The sequence below is a fragment of the Ceratotherium simum genome, chromosome 33 (genome assembly GCF_057802395.1).
Source record: "Ceratotherium simum simum isolate JZ-2026a chromosome 33, ASM5780239v1, whole genome shotgun sequence".
Lineage (NCBI taxonomy): Eukaryota > Metazoa > Chordata > Mammalia > Perissodactyla > Rhinocerotidae > Ceratotherium > Ceratotherium simum.
The window spans coordinates 1,171,729-1,183,415 of NC_141932.1; the positions used below are offsets into that span (position 1 = coordinate 1,171,729).

The following is an 11,687-nucleotide window of genomic DNA, read 5'->3' on the forward strand; positions in this document are numbered from 1 at the left end:
ACATCAGTCTTAGCAGTATCTTTTTGAATACTATGTCTCCTCAGGCAAGGGAAACAAAAGAAAAAATAAACAAATGGGACTACATCAGACTAAAAAGCTTCTGCAAGGCGAAGGAAACCATGAACAAAATGAAAAGACAATCCACCAATTGGGAGAAAACATTTGCAAAATATATATTCAACAAGGGGTTAATTTCTAGAATACACAAAGAACTCCACAACTCAACAACAAAAAAGCAAACAACACAATCAAAAAACGGGCAGAGGATCTGAACAGACGTTTTTCCAAAGAAGATATACAGATGGCCAAGAGGCACATGAAAAAATGTTCAGCATCATTAATTATTAGAGATACGCAAATCAAAACTACAATGAGCTATCACCTTACGCCCATCAGAATGGCTATAAGTGACAAGACAAAAAATAAATGTCCTTTCCATGTGTCTGTATTTGAAAATATCTGTCACATAAGGTAGAATGTGTCCTGGTATCAATAACTTTAGATGTAAAGAAGGATGGATGAAAAGGGTAGGAGAAAAGTTTTGGCCCCAGGGGTTTAAGCATATATCAAAACACAAATTATATTCACTTTAAATACACACAATTTATTATAAGAAAATTATTCTGTGGATCCTCCTTTTTTTGTGAACTCTATGTTTGGAAACTACTACCTTTTTGGAAATTCACCTACTTGCTAAAATTTACTTATTTATTTATTTTTTTAAATGTATTTATTTTTTCCCCCAAAGCCCCAGCAGATAGTTGTAGGTCATAGCTGCACATCCTTCTAGTTGCTGTATGTGGGATGCAGCCTCAGCATGGCCAGAGAAGCGGTGCGTCGGTGCACGCCCGGGATGGAACCCAGGCCGCCAGCAGCGGAGCGTGCGCACTTAACTGCTAAGCCAGGGGGCCGGCCCCTAAAATTTATTTATAATTCCAAAACCTATACTAACAACAATTTTACACTCACTTGTGAACTTGTGCAGAGCTGTGAAAAATTTGAGACACCCAATGTGCATGTTCCCCACAAGGAAACTATAAGATCTATGAGGCCATACTCTGCCTTCCCCTTTCAGCTCCAATGCTATAAACAAGTGTCCTTTCTCTGGTCTATTTCATGCCACATTTGTGCTTATTCTTGGTGATTCCACTGTTTAAAATGGCTCCCAAGTGCTGTCTAGTATTCCTAAGTACAAGGCTGTGATGTGTCTTAGAAAGAACATATGTGTTAGATAAGCTTTGTTCAGGAATGAGTTACAGTGCTGTTGGCCATGAATTCAATGTTAATAAATCAACAATACATGACAAATATGGTGTCTTTAAATAGAAACACGCATGAAACAATGCTAAGAATTGATGAGTTGATGAAAATGTTGTGACCAGAGGCTCTCAGGAAGCTCAACCTGTATGTAGAGAACATAACTACCGTGAATAAGAGTGGCTTCAGTGAAGATAAACAAAGTGTATGGTGTCTATGGCTGTTACATTATAAATAGCACAAAACATTGAGGAAATATTTTCCAGTACTCAAAAACAATTGTATGGAGTGAATTGTGTCCCCTGAAAATTCATATGTGAAAGCCGTAACCGTCAGTGTGACTATAATTGGAGACAGGGCCTAAAGACATAATTAAGGTGAAATGAATTTATTAGGGTGGGGCCTTAATACAATTTTAATGCTGTTTTTATAAGAAAAGGAAGATACTATGGAGACTCATGCACAGAGAAAAGGCCATGTGAGGACATAGCAAGAAGTTGGCCATCTGCAAGCCAAGGAGAGAGGCCTTGGAAGACATTAACCTTGCTGGCACCTTGATCTCGGACTTCCAGCTTCCAGAACTGCAAGAAAATAGATATCTGTTGTTTAAGCCACCCAATCTGTGGTATTTTGTTACGGCAGCCCAGGAAGACTGATACAGACTGCCTCAAAAGGACAATAAACTGTTCTTCCTTCTTTGTACTCACACCAACACTCAGTACTTCACTTCTGACCCCAAATGTGTGGGGTTCTTCCCACACCAACCAATTCTCCAGCTCTCCACGGGTGCCAACTGGCTGTCCTACAATTCAACTGAATTCTGACAATTACCTACCTGGAGTTGGCACAGACCCCACAGGTTAAGAGTTCAGTCCCACAAGGCCCCCACTTCAGACGCCAGCCACAAGTCCAGGTTATAAACCATGCTTCTGACTAACTGGTTATAAATTGGAGGTGTTCATGACCCCCCTCCTCAGGTACAACAATTTCCAAGAACTCAGGAAAAGTTTACTTGCTAGATTACTGGTTTCTTATAAAGAGACACAACTTAGGAGCAGCCAGATAGAAGGGATGCACAGGGCAAGGTATGTGGGCAGGGGTGTGGCCCCACCATGCTCTCTCTGAGCCTGCCAGTCTCCACATGTTCACCAACATGGGCACTTTCCAAACCCTGTCCTTTTGGTTTTTTATGAAGGCTTCATTACGTAAGCATGATTGATTAAATCAATAGCCACTGATGATAAACTTCATCTCTAGTCCCTTTGTCCTTCCCAGTGGTCACGGTTGGGACTCAAAGTTCCAACCCCTCAATGATATGACTGGTTCCCCTGGCAACCAGCCCCCATCTTTAGGGGCTGTCCAAAAGTCATCTTATTAACATAAAGTCAGGTGTGGTTTAAAGGGGCTAGTTATGAATAACCAAAGACATTCCTTTCACCTTTATAGCTCTTATCACTTAGGAAATTCCTAGGGTTTTAGGAGCTCTGTGCCAGGAACAGGGACGAAGACTAAATACACATTTCTTATCACAATATCAGACTGTCATAACAGAATACCACAGACTGAGTGGCTTACACAAGAAAAATTTATTTTCTCACAGTTCTGGAAGCTAGAAGTCTAAGATCAACATGTCAGAGTAGGTTTCTGGTGAGGCTCTTTTCCTGGTTTGTAGATGACCACCTTCTCACTGTGTCCTCACATGGCCTTTCCTCTGTGCATGCATGTGGAGAGAGAGAGCCCTCTGGTGTCTCTTCCTCTTCTTATAAGGGCACCAGTCTTATCGGATTAGTGTTCTACCATTACGATCTCATTTACGTTAATACCTCCTTAAGGGCTCTATTGCCAAATACACTCTTGTTAGCGATTAGGCCTTCAACATAAGAATTTTGGGAGAGGCACAATTCAGTCCATATCATTCTGTTCTCTGGCTACCCCAAATTCATATTCTTCTTGCATGCAAAACACATTCACCCAATCACAACAGCACCAAGAATCATAAACCATTCTGACATCAATTCCAAGTCCAAAGTCTCATCTAAATATATAAATCAGATATAGGTGAGACTCAAGGTAGGACTCATCCTGAGGCAAAAGTCCTCTCCAGGTGTAAACCTGTGAAAGCAGACAAATTATGTGCTTCTGAAATACAGTAGTGGGACAAGTATAGGATAGATATCTGCAGTACAAAAGGGTGAAATTGGAGAAAAAGAAAGGGGTGACAGTTCCCAAGTCCTGGCAAGGCAAATCACATTAGATTCTAGGGCTCCAGAATAATTCTCTTTGGCTGGATGTTCCACCCTCTGGGGTGGAAGCAACACTCCCACAGACCCAGATGGTGGCCGCAACACCTCAGGTTTTCAGTGGCACCCTTATCCCCTCAGCTCTGCAGGGAAGCCTTACCCCTGAGGCCTGTACAGTGGTTTCCTGGTCCACTGGATCTGAAGAGTGGACCCTACCCTCTGAAACTGAGGAGGAAACAGCTCTGTCCCCTGGCCTGTGCTGAGAATGGCAGCCCTGATGATCTCTTAATTGTCTTTGGGGTCATTCTTCCCTTCTCTTTTTTTTTTTTCCTTTGCTGAGGACAATTAGCTGAGCTACCATCTGTTGCCAATCTTCCTCTTTTTCTGCTTCTGGAAGATTAGCCCTGAGCTAACATCTGTGCCAATATTCCTCTACTTTGTATGTGGGTTGCCACCACAGCATGGCTGATGAGTGGTGTAGGTCTGCGCTGCGGATCCAAATCCGCAAACCTGGGCTGCTGAAGCAGAGTGCGCCAAACTTAACCACTATGCTACAGGGTCAGCCCAATTCTTCCCCAGGATAACGCATGTTTGCAGTCAGATAGCTCTCCTGTCAGGTCCTGTGAAATCCCACAAGTCCAACAACTTTCCTTCTTCCTGTCCTGCTTTTTTCTTTCCCATATAGTCTCACCTGGTAGTGTTTCTGCTGACAAAATGCCATCTCTATTCCTGGGTTCTCCTGAGATGGTTGATTCAAGTTGTGATTCACATCCGTAATCTCTTTATCAAATAACTTTCCAGCCACACCTTGGTGTTCTGTCTAGAACATGCTTTCTTATGTTTTTGCAGTATGGATGGTGGAAAAGTTTCGAACTCTTCAAGTCCTGTTTGATTAAAAAGTCTTCCTTCAGTTCATCTTCCACCTTTTGCATTTTACAATAATCAGTAAATAAAACCCAAGATGTACTTTCAATGTTGTGCTTAGAAATATCCTCAGCTAAATATGCGAGTGCATCACAAACCACATCTAGTTTCAGTCACTTTTTTTTTTTAGTGAGGAAAATTCATCCTGAGCTAATATCTGTTGCCAATTTTCCTCCGTTTTTGCTTGAGGAAGATTCACCCTGAGCTAACATCTGTGCCAATCTTCCTCTCTTTTGTATGTGGGTCACTGCCACAGCATGGCTGACGAGTGGTGTAGGTCTGTGCTCGGGATCCAAACCCACGAACCTGGGCCGCCAAACTGGAGTGTGCTGAACTTAACCACTACGCTACGCGGCTGCCCTTCTAGTCACATTTCATCTCATTTTCCATAAGAGACTTCAGCAGAATCACTGTTAATGTCTATATTTCTACTAACAGTCTCTTGAAGGCAATCTTTTCTTTATCTAGCATGCATCTCGATACTCTTCCAGACTCTACCAATTACCCAGTTCCAAAGTCACTTCTACATTTTAAGGTATTTGTTACAGCAGCACCCAACTCCTGCTACTATAATGTGCATTAGTTGGCTCAGGGTATCATAACAAAATACCATAGACTGGGCAGCTTAAACAACAAGAACTTATTTTCTCACAGTTCCGGAGTCTAGAAGTTCAAGATCAAGGTGCCATCAGGATGGTGAGAACTCTCTTCCTGGCTTGTAGGTGGCCTTTCCTGTTGTTAAAATAAACAAAATGGAGACCAGGCTAGACTATCCCCCAAGCCACCAAAACCATTTAATCCACCTAAGCAACACTAAATATAGTTCATTTCATGAATGTAATTGAAACTTATTTCTTGTAAATCCCTCTGATAATCATAAAATAAATTTTAAGTCATCTTCCTAAAATGGTATAAGATAATCACTTTTAACCAATCCCCTGCCATTTGGAAACCCTCATTGTAATAACCGATCATTGTAAACATTAAACAACGTCCTTATTTTCATTTTGTAAGCCATCCTATAACATCATGCCTCTAAGCCTCATATCAGTTTTGGATCTGAAGACTCCAAGTTCACGAACTGTTCTTTTTTGCACAATTAGCTCTTACTAAACAGTATTTTACTGATGGCTTTAATTTTTCACTTCTACATTTTTCACACTCTGTGTGTGCATGAGTAGAGAGAACCCTCTGATGTCTCTACCTATTCTTATAAAATCACCAGTCCTGTAAGACCAGCCTGTATCTAACCTTAATTACATCCTTAACACAGACAAATTGAGTGGTAGTGTCACCAGCCATGGACTCTAACCTGTTTCTCTTGTCTTGCCTAAAAGCCTAAACTTTTGTATTTGACCTAATTCTCTTGTCTTGTTGAAAGGTGTGAATATTCCTTTCTCTAATGACTTTGGGGTCTTGCGCTTATGTGGTTTCAGCTATGTTCTAGGAAGAAACTCTCAGCGACAACCACCCTCGACCCAGCCGCTCCAAACCTGCCCAGACCAGCCCATACTGCAACCACAAGAATGACACCTATGCAGACAGGCAGAGAGTTGTACTAAAGTAACCTGCCCTCATGAACATCGCAAATTCTCCTCCTTTTGGGGTGGTGAAGCAGCCATTTTTAGATCATGTGATGTATGTAAAAGCATGATTTCAAACCATGCATCTGCAATCTTATGCCCACCTCTACATGAGATGATGAAACTTCCCCTTTGTATATTCATTTCCTACCTCAAATAAAGGTACCATTCTCCCTGCGCTTGGGGAGCCATAGCTTTGCGAAAATGTTCCCTATGGTCTCCATTTTCTATGCTGCATGATGAAAATAAAATTTCTTCTTTGTGAGACAAGTACTTCTGGTGCAGTTGGATTTAACTCTCCAAGAAGGGGACTCACGTTTGGTCTGGTAACAGTAGGGCTTCCACAAAAATGAGGTGGAGAGAATAATTCATTTAGTTCAAAACACAGTACTCTTATGTTAAGGCCTTCAGCTCATTTGAACACTGTGATGTGTTAAGTGACTGGAGTTGAAGGTAAAGGACCTCTCACATTCAATGCACTCATAAGGCCTTACCCCAGTGTGAACTCTCTGATATGGAAGTAGTGAAAATGCTTTGGAAAAGAATTTCCCACTTTCGGTGCATTAGTAAGCCCTTTATCCAAAATGAACTCTCAGGTGCTCAATGAGTGTGGAGGATTGACTAAAAGATTTTCTACATTCACTGCACTAATATAGTTTCTCCAGTGTGAACTCTCCAATGTTTAATGAGGTTGTACATGCTGATACGTAATTTGTCACAGTCACCACACTTGTGAGTTCTTACTTGGGTGTGAACACTTTGCATGTTGGGGAGTGGGTCGGGGCTGCAGGTATATGGTAATTCTCTGTACCTTCCACTCAGTTTTGCTCTGACTGTAAAACTGCCCTAAGAAATAAAGTCTATTAGAAAAAAAAATAGTATTACTTAAGTTGCTCTCTGGTTGAGATATATGTAAGATTGCTAAAAGGAATTGAGCATTTCTTAGGATACGGAGCAAGAATTGTTATACGGATAAAACACTGTACCTCAATGGGTAGAACACAATCTCTGTGGATACAGACGATGGAGAAGTTTTCCGCGGGAACCAGAAACAGAGCTCCTGCTTGTCCATCTGCTTCAGGGCGGCTTAACATCCCTCTTCTTCCTTCCCCTCATAGCCCTCTACGGAGTGTTCTGTCTTCTTCCTGACCAAAGGTAACTTAACACACAACACTGAATAACAGTTCACGCACCACGCATTGAAAGAGCAATAACATAAAGTTTCCAGCTATGCGTGGATTGATTTTATGGCGATGCACAGCAGTAGATTGGGAGCATCTCAAATACTAGTTTTATCCTGCGAGAACGGGCTGAGCTTCACGGGTGGGAAATTACATCTCTTCGCCGCCTTTAACAGGGAGCAAACCCTCTCCTGGGTACGACAATCAATTTCCAGCATCCCTCAGCGGTCCTGTCGGCCAGTGCTCTGGTCGGTTAGAACGCAGAACACCCTTCCCTGCGGCCTCTAGAGCTCGGGAAACCACATTACCCGGAAGAGCCTAGGTAGAGACTCAGTAGAGAGGAGCCAATGAGGGATCAGAATGAGGCGTCTCCGTGCGCGCGCATCGTGCCGGGGCGGGACTTCCGGCCTCCTCCTCAGGGGCGGTCACTTTGTTTGGAGGTTCTAGCGCGTTAAAGCGTTGCGTGGATACCCTTGACCGAGAACGGTCCTCCTCCAGGGAGGAAGGGGAAACCCACCTAGTCAGCCAGGTTGCCCTCACACCCATCGCGGTCCTTTAGGCTTTTCTCTTGTCGGCTCACCCCGTCAGAGGCTCCGGAGAGTTGGGTCGGGGGTGAGGTGACGGGACCGAGGAGGCGCGAGAGGAAGCGCTGTGCCCGCTGCACAGGGCGGGTCTGAGGCTCGGCGACGCCGCCTGGGGGACCCGCGCCAGGGCCGGGACAGGGACCGCCGTCCCCGGCGACGTCGCCCGGGGGACTCGCGCCAGGGCCGGGACAGGGACCGCCGTGCCCGGGGCCCCTCCTCTCCCGCCGCTCCCGGCCCCGCTCAGCCCCGAGTCCGATGGCGGCGGCCGCGCTGAGGGAGCCGGCTCAGGTCAGTGCTCGTGCTCCGCGCCCTCCCCGCCCTCAGCCCAGCCCAGCCCTAGAGCCCCGAGTGCGGGCGCCGCTCACGGGCCTGCAGCCCAGGCCCCGGTGTCCGGGACGGGGAGGCGCTCGTGGGGCCTGTTGTTGAGAGCCGGGGTGACGGGTGTGGGAGAGGGTCCCAGGGGAGGGCCCGGCGGGGGAGAGGCGTGGAGGGCGACTGAGCCGGGAGGAGTCGGGGACCTGGGGTCCGTGTTCTGTGTGGAGTGAACAGAATGTGACGCGCGGTGTCGCCTGGACTGGAAGCTGAGGGGCTGTTCCTTCAATCCGAGGCCCCTGGGAGCCGTGGAGGGTTGTGAACGGAAGACGAACACAGCGTGTGTTAGGGTTTAAAAAGTTTTCCAAAAGTTCCTCGGACAGAGAACAGAGTGGAATGGGGGGTGATGAGGACAGTGAGGCACAGAGAGTTGAGTCCTCGTCCAAGGTCACAAAGCTGGTAAGAGGCAGCTCTGAGAACTGAGAAGAGTTTAGTTAGTTATTCCCGTGTCAGCCGATTCCAGGGCTGGGCGGGGATACACGGCTGACCTGTGCATATTTAGCCCAGCCATGGTTGCCTGCCTCTTCCTACAGGTTCTAAAGTAGAAAAAGCACTTATGGAACCTACACAGGGAAGGAGAGGGTGTCCCAGCTCCTTACTGGTCGTGACACCACCGTGTGAAGTCTGAGGTTGTGGTGTCTTCAGACTCTTCCCTTGCTATTTTCTCAGCTCTTGGATGTGGGGACCCTGAAGGTCCACCAAGCCCTGAGACCTGAGTGCAGGCCAAGGGTTACTGGAGATCTTCCCTTTTTTACCAACCAAAGTAAGCAGGTGTGGAAGGTTTTCCAGGGACAGATACCAACATGTACAAATGCTTGGAAGTGTGACTGAGCTGGAGACAGGGGACGGCGGGTCTCCATTGTTTTTGTTAAGAATGCAGAGCCAGGGGTCAGGATTCCGTCCTGTAATGTGTTTCCCTGAAAAGTTGGGCATCTGTTAGGGAGGTAATGGGAGGTTTGGATAAGAGGAAAGAGTTGGTCTTACCCGGGTTTAACAGGCTCCATCTGGCTGAACAGTGAAGAATAGACAGTTTTTAAGGGAGGAGGCAGGGAGCCCAGGAGAACGCAAATACTATAATCTACATGAGTGTTGATGGACGGGAGTGGTAGCCATGGAGATGCGAGAAAAAGTTGGAGTCTAGGTCCTTTCACTTAGAACAGGGCAACTAGACTTTTGCAAGTTGTAGGTGAGGGAAAGAAAGGAAGGAGTCAGGGATGACCCCAGGGTTTTTTTTGTTTTTGTTTTTTTGTCTTAGCAGCTGAAGGGATGGAAGCTCCATCAACTGGGGTGGGGAAGTTATCGGTAGATTTATTTTCCTTGGGAATGTTAGAGTTTTCTTTTTGTCCTGTTAAGAATCAGATGTTTCAGAGGCGGGCCCCATGGCTTAGCGGTTAAGTGTGCGCGCTCACTACTGGCGGCCCGGGTTCCGATCCTGGGCGCGCACCGACGCACCGCTTCTCCGGCCGTGCTGGGGCCGCGTCCCACATACAGCAACTAGAAGGATGTGCAACTATGACGTACAACTATCTGTTGGGGCTTTGGGGGAAAAAAAGGAGGAAGATTGGCAATAGATGTTAGCTCAGAGCCGGTCTTCCTCAGCAAAAAGAGGAGGATTAGCACGGATGTTAGCTCAGGGCGGATCTTCCTCACAAAAAAAAAAAAAAAAAGAATCAGATGTTTCAGAGAACAGTGAGTGGAGGCATCAAGTGGGCAGCTGGACCCACAGGTCTAGAAATCTGAGGAAGGGGTTCAGGATGGAGACATCCAAAGGTGATGGCTATTGTGTGGAGCAGGGTGGAGCTGTGGATGTTGAGGAGGGGAAAGCAGGTTTTGATGGCAGTGCTATTATCGGGTCAGAAAGACTAGCTTGTATTGCCAAGGAGTGCTTCTTTTCTTTGGCACCTCATTTGGGTTGCTCACAAACATAGGTGAAAGAGAGAAGTGATAGTGAGAACTGTGTAGGAGAGAGGTTGATCTGGCAGGTGGCCAAGGCTTTCCTAGGATGAGTGGACTTCAGATGGCTGTGGAGGTGGAGGAGTAATTGAGAGAAGATGACACAGTGCAGGGCTTTTATTAATTCACTACTGTATGGATTCACTAGAATTTGTGGTGAGCTTTGATGGGATCTGGAGAGTTTCAGTCTTACTGGTGGATAAGTTGTAGAGCAAATGTGGTCATTTGTGAGAGTCACTGTGCCTGACGTGGAGACCAGTTGGACTGGTCTTTCAATGAAAGTTGAGTGGAGAGTGGAAGGTTGTGGTTTCTGAGGGGAGAGCAAGTGCAGCACAGAAGTGGAAGAGGGTCATGGGGATCGGCAATTCACATGTGGTTCTGGGTGGCTACTATTGAAGCAGAAATCAGAGGCAGGTGGGGAGGCCTTCAAAGCAGCATTTGCAGCTTTCCCTGGCTGTGGGATCTATCAGAGGACTACGGTGGTACTAGATTGTGTTTGAAATTTTCAGGCACTCTCTGGATACCATATTCCAAGTCCATGTTTGAGTCCAGGGAGATGCCTATGATGTGGGGCAGGGAGATGGCAGAGCTATGGGGGTGCAGTGGTGGGATCTGAAGATGTGACAGAGGTGGAGTCCACAGAATGATGTGCACATCAAGAGGAAGTGTGAGCTGAAGGCCCCTGGCCCTGGTGTTTGGGACTGAATTGTAAAGCAGGAGCCCACGTTTGGATGTGTCTTAGAGGCACCATCTGGGAGACCCCAGGGAACTTGCTTGGCAGGAGAGGGATGGGACCCTGCAGGCCAGGCCCAGAAGTTAGATGGCATTTATCTGTCCCCCTGCCTGTTGTTGCTGAGGGCTGAACACAGTCATGAATGGGACCCTGAGTAGAGATCAGGCTTCAGTGGCACCAGGGCCTGGTGTCTGCTCTGAAGTGGGGAGCTCTGGAGGAGGATGAGCATGGGAAAGGTGTGTGAGGAGATGCATTGTGGGTTCTCAGAGAGAGAGAATGATCATGGTTTCATTTGTGTTAGTCATAGCAGGGTGGTGTGACCTTTGAGGACATAGCTGTGTACTTCTCCTGGGAGGAATACGGCCTCCTGGATGAGGCTCAGAGACACCTGTGCCTCGATGTGATGCTGGAGAACTTTCCACTCATATCCTCACTGGGTAAGGCCCTCTCCTTCCCCAGTGACCTGGAGTAGGCTCTGCATTTCCCCCTACTCCTTTTCCCCAGGAGGTGCTGTGTCCTTCTCACAGGTGAACTGTGGGCAATACATCCTTGTCTATCTTTCTGGGTCGTTGCTGTGTTGCTAGGACTGAGGTGTGTGCACTGCCCTCTTCTCTCCCCTGCAGCCCCAATATCCTCTGTACTGAACCCTTATAGGGAAGGATTCCAGGTCAGTTGTCTTGCAGTGAAGCTAATGGATGGCACCTTGCTTGCCTTCTCATTGGCCAGGTGAATGTGTCCAGATCCATGCAATTTCTGTTCTCTATGATTTGATCCCTTCCTTTAGCTGACAGTTTCTCGTGGCTGCCTGTGACAGGAATTGCTGGTATTGTCATGATCACTGATTACCAGGACCATGGGCT

General features: G+C 46.5%; 1 long non-coding RNA gene across 1 annotated transcript; it reads right to left on the reverse strand.

The window, feature by feature from the left end:
• Positions 1 to 745: 745 nt before the first annotated feature.
• Positions 746 to 7,441, reverse strand: LOC147912682 (uncharacterized). The gene is made up of 4 exons (XR_015549404.1): positions 6,991 to 7,441; positions 5,074 to 5,153; positions 4,189 to 4,381; positions 746 to 1,402 (listed from the first exon to the last, which is right to left on the reverse strand). It is a non-coding gene; the product is annotated as an uncharacterized LOC147912682 (long non-coding RNA).
• Between the last annotated feature and the right edge of the window lie 4,246 nt (positions 7,442 to 11,687).